A 5,934-nucleotide genomic window follows, 5' to 3' on the forward strand; every position below is an offset into this window, starting at 1 on the left:
TTTCAGCGTTAATACCGTCTACCCCGGCAGCCTTACCGTTTTTCAAGTTCTTAATTATATCCCTAACCTCAGTGACACAGACTTTTTCAATTGAGTTTTACATCGCATCGTGTTCAACATCGCAGTTGTAGTGTTCTATAGCTTCATCTCCGAATTGTCTCCTAAAATAGTCTCTGAAAGCCTCTAGTATTCCGTCTGCATTATATACTATTTCCCCCTACTATTTCTTATGTTGACAATTTCTGTACTTTTGTTTTCTTTCATTTTTTTATAAAGTAGTTTCCTGCTTCCTTCAAAGTCGTTTTGTATTTTTATCTCTTCTTCTACTCTAATCGTATCTTTACTTTCTTTAACTAATCGTTTAAGTATCCTGTTTTCGCGTCTATAATCATTTCTACATTTAACAAGGATATCTCGTAACATTGTCCAGGCATCCCCTATATCTTTGTTTTTTATACGGTCCTCCCATGTTGCCCTATCTATGCTTTCGATTATCTTATTTTGGAAATCTATTCGCACATCCGGTCTTTGTAGGTTCTCAATTTTGATTCGTGTTTGTTTTGCTTTCTTGGTTCTCTTTTTTCTCCATCCCCGACCTAAGTTAATTTTTGAGATCAGAAGGTAATGATCAGTATTGCATTCAGGACCCCTCATGACTCTTGTATCTTTGACTAATTCTCCCAGTATTTCATCCGCAACAACAAAGTCGATTATACTGCGGCTATTTTCTTTAGACCAGGTGTACATGTGGATCATTTTATGCCTAAAACCAAGTATTTGTAATAAACAGACCCCTTTCTAAGCATAGACCAACTAATTTATCTCCGTTATAGTTTGTTCTTGGATCCCCAAAATTACCTAATACTCTTTCTGTATCCTGATTTTGGATGCCCACCCAACCGTTCATGTCTCCTAGTAGAATTATTTTTTCCCCATGTTCACAAATGTTTATTGTGTCATTTAAAGTTTCCCAGAAGGCGTCTTTTACTTCTCCTGGATCACTATCGACCGGCGCGTAGCATGCTATGATAAATATTCTTCTGATTCCTACTTTCATTCTAGTCCACAGCAGTCTGGGAGACACGAAATTATGGTCTCCGAGATGCTGCTTTGCTCTTTCATTCAAAATCAGACCTACTACTTGTTTACCATGTGATTCACAGTCTACTCCTGACCATATTTCAAATCCACCTTTCAACACGCCGTTTTTTATGTCTTTGGTTTCGCATCCATTTTTCTTTGTTTCAGACACACATAAAATGTCTAGTTTTTTCACGTCTATAGTTTCACGCAATTCTTTTACCTTTAGATCATTTACTCCCCTAGCATTCCAAACACCCAGTCTCCAGTCGTCGCCTGAAACATGACCTTTAGATTTTCCGTGTGCATACCTTTTGTCATTAAAAGTTCCAGTCCTTTCCGAGGCTATTTTGTAGTTTGTATTATTCATTGTTTAGATTATACGCCCAACTAACCTAATTTTCTTGGAACATTAAAGTATAGTATCGTCCGTATCCACACCGATATTTTCCTGATTTAATGCTAATTTTTTCCGTGTGGGCAATTTTTCCTAACAAATTGCATATTTTTCATTTTACAAAGGAGGCAAAATTTTGCAATAGTTCGGGAATATCCCCTGACAAAAATTTGGTACAATTATGATATCAAATGTAGTTTCCGAGAATTGATGCCACGCCACCGGTATGAGTGAGAGGAGCTGCGGGGGGAAGTGTGGTGCTTACTCAGCCATTAAAAAACAGGAGCGTTGTGGTAAGGCATTGTATCCTAAAGGCCTATCTGTATAACTGCATCCTGAAGTTGTGTTAGTTCATTTCAAGCGGGGAGCCCACATGTTTGAATAGCGATTAAGCACGATGGCGAGCTCGCGCCGACCAGCAGTAGACCTCTGATGCTATGAGCAGTGAATATAAATTCATTTTAATTAAAAATGCTATACTACGATTGACAATTAATTATTTACTAAAAGATTTCCTGTATGATTCTTTCGAAACGAAAAGTATGCCAAGCTTCGAAGTGTCACTCGAGTTTTTTGTAACTTGAACTGTCAAGTGTTGACGGGAGAATTGTGAAAACTGTGTTTTTCGTGGAAAGTTAATATAATAATTATAGGAGTAAGTGATTTTCTATTAAATGACTTCTCATACGTCAAGCACTATGCGCTGTACGCAAAAGTGCGTGTTTCTAACTTGAAGTATTTTTCGAGGTGTTTTTTTGCAAAAAAGTTGATGTGCTTCAGGATGCTGCTGTCTTCGAACAGTTTAATCAAGCGAGTGACAGAGTATCTTAATCGATTATTCAAGAGAAAGTTCTCATTTTAAACGAGATGCTCAACGGTCCGCAAACGTTTTAAGTACTTAAACAGGAAACACAATTATTTTAACACGTAACAGAAAACTTTCTTCCTTATTTCCGTTAAATATTTAGTTTACCGTTGTCTCCATATTAGAAAACAAATTTTCAAAATATATTTACCATGCAGTAAAATTCACCAGAAACAGTTCATATGCTCCAGCCTTTTTCCGTTCGGAGTCCCTGGATTTAATTTCATTGTCAGTCCCAAAATTGGCACTAAATCCAGGATTCACTGTACTTCAAAATTGAGAGCTTATAATCTTAACGGAATTTTAAAAAGAACTGCGGGCTCACAATATAGTTTTAAGCACATGGTAATTACTATTTTTTTGTATTTAATATAATTTCTGCACTTGAATCATAACCATTATATACAATAACATTATGAACATATTATCCTAATTATCAACATTAACATATCTTACTTTGTACAATTATTAATTTTACTTTTCATTTTCTAGAAAAATTGAAATAAATTTGTACTCGGATTTCATTAAATTGGATTTTTCCTAAGATCTAATGCCGCGTGGTGGTTTTCGTTGAGAGCAGCCACCGGGGATGTGCAGTGGTCACTAATGCGTGACAAAACACTGACATAGCGATAAAGTACTTTACCCTAACGGCCTAATTGGATAACTGCGTCACACTGCATCAGTTCACACTCAGCCTTCACACGGCGGAGTCCATGGATTTGATTGCAATTGTAAGGCCAGACGCAAAACCGTACACAAATCCAGGTTTGAGGATATATCTGAATATAAGAAAACTATACCTAATTTTGTATGGAAAATAATTTTTTTAATTAAAACTGTGGCAATATTACCTTACTTCTATGAAATATTGCCTAAAACTTTTTTAATTCATCAAAATGTTGTGGGAAATTACGTATTTTATGGGATACGTTTTGCTACTATAAATAGAAAATTCCGTTTGATTCGTAGAAATTTTAAGAAATACACCCTACAAAATTTTAAGAGTCATCATTTCTATCATTTCAAAGATTAGCTATTATTACATTCACCGCAATTGAAAACATTTTATGGCATACTACCATAATAAATTTTGATATTTTTAGAAAGATTTGGATGAAAAATTTATAAAATTGATAGAAGTTTGTTACCGCAATTTCTACCTTTTGTATTGCAATTTTAAAGGCAGAAAGCTTCATTCTTTTTTTATAATTTATACGTAGAATAAAAATTATGTAATTATATAACAGAATTAAAATACTTTATATTGGAAATATTCACTAAGTAAAAAAAGTTACGAAGAAAGTGATAATTGTGCAGAATTTCTATAAAACGAAACAAAAGACACTTTTAAAACATAACAATTTTATTTTTGTGTGTTTCTATATAAGATTTTAGGGGATAAAAAGAAAAAATTGTACATTTCTCCTTTTAGTTCCAATTGGGTACTGGCCACTTTATCCAGCTCGGAATCAGCGATAAACTTAATCTCATTTTCAGCCCTGACCTCTCTAATATTTTGACAATTCAAGAACTAATTAGAAGAGATTCGTGCATCTAAATATAAATTTTATTTCTTAATTTGCTAGGAATTGAATTTGGTTATAAATATTGATTCTTGATTTTATGATATGTTACAAAGTAAATTTAATGAGAAAAATGTTAACGTCAAAATATCAATGCTGATGAGATACTTTAACAGGATTCTGAGACCTCATCATTGCGGAAATGCTCGTCATGTTATGACTACTTGGCAACTATGCAGGCAAGTCTTCTAGAGCGACGAAGAGGACATTCAGAATCGTTATACTTCTTATCCTCCTCTCGCTAATGGTAGCTCGTTTGCCAGATAGCGTTGGCGTTTTGATGTCGAGGGAGGTTTTTTTAGAAAACTTATGTGACTTCGTGCTACGAAGAACTTAAGAGATCTGTGGAAAAATCGCCCAACGCGGTAACTGTTGATTAAGAGCTTTAAGTACCTTTTTAATAAAAAAAAAGCTTGGGAGTAGAGTTTCATATTTTATCTTTAAAAAATCGAAATGTTATAAAAAGAAGCAATAATATGATTATGCTGTGTGCCAGTATTAATATTTTTTATTGATATTTTCATTTCTCATTTTTTTCGTTCTGAGTTTGAATCTAACCAAAATACGTTTTGCCTAGCCGTCCGTTGTTTGATCATTACTAGTTTAATTGTTTGTTTGAAAAATTACAAATTGAATTATAAATCAGTACCCGGAATTTTTTCAACTAAAAGGATGCACGATTTCGATGTAATTTTGAACGATAAATCTAACTACTAACTTACTTTTTCAATAACTCAAACAGTTCTCAAGATAATAAAAAAGAGTACGAAAAATAGTAATATTTTAGTACTTTTGAAGCTTCTTGAGTTCGCGTAAATTCAAGAAAATTTAGGAAATTCAATTGGATTCTAGAGAATTGGAAAGAATTCGATGGGATTTAACAGGATTATAGCGTATTCAATAACAATCAGATGATTAAGCGTATTCAAGGCAATTCATGCGAATAAATGTAAGAAAGTTAAAGAAAATTCAATCGAACTCGTAGGAATGCAAGTAAAATTCAATTTGGTTATAGAATATTCTAAACAATTGAATTGAATTTTCGTCAATCTAAGAGAATTCCTGCAAATTCCATGGAATTCAACAGAGCGATGCACATTGAAATTTCAATACCCTTTTTTATGAAACAAATCAGAGAACTTTTACAGAAAATTCGGTGAACCGTATATAATTTTTCACTGAATAAATATTGATGTAGAATTTAGAACATGTCATTTTTCAATAGTTTATAATTTTCAAAGGCTTCAAGTTTATAATTTTTCATTCGCGAAAACATGCAACAGTACATTTTCACATTTTGAATATTGAAAATGGTAAATTGTCTAATTATTTCAATTTTTGTATCTCAAAGAAATAAAAATATAATATTTAATCGATATATATTGAGTTAAAATATTAGTAAAAAATATAAATAAAAAATACGAATTTTAATATCAAGCGAGCCTAAGGCTTGGGCGTTTTATTCGGCTCGTTTTTGCGATTGACTTATTAATTATGCATACTTACATTAACCTTTAACAGAAATATCTCTTCTGCATGCCAACTTCCCGATGAATCGTGTTGATGAATTTTCTGCGTAACTTAATTATTAAATTTATAGCAGATCTGTAGGCCTTGATACAAGACCGTAGTCAAAGAAACCTTTCGGTGGGGGATATGCAGCACGAATAAAAATCGGTTGGGGGGATTTGCAGAGGCACTCAGGAAAATATATGTATAATATGTACATGTTTCAAGAATTTCCGGAGGTGTCAAACCCTAGCACCCACCCCCCAGCCGGCTACGGCCTTGTTTTTAAATACACATTCTCATTACGATACTCGTGCTTTGCGCTTAATTTTTGACAGACATTTTGTAAGTTTACTAAATACTATACGTTGCTTAGGCCTTAAAATTGCAAGTTATCTGGATTCTATAATATAGCAATATACGGAAAGTGTATTAAAATTTTATTATATTCTTGTTAAAAACAGTTATTATTTAATTATTAATTTTATTGTAAATTC

The sequence above is a fragment of the Belonocnema kinseyi genome, chromosome 3, assembly GCF_010883055.1.
Source record: "Belonocnema kinseyi isolate 2016_QV_RU_SX_M_011 chromosome 3, B_treatae_v1, whole genome shotgun sequence".
In the NCBI taxonomy this organism is placed as follows: domain Eukaryota; kingdom Metazoa; phylum Arthropoda; class Insecta; order Hymenoptera; family Cynipidae; genus Belonocnema; species Belonocnema kinseyi.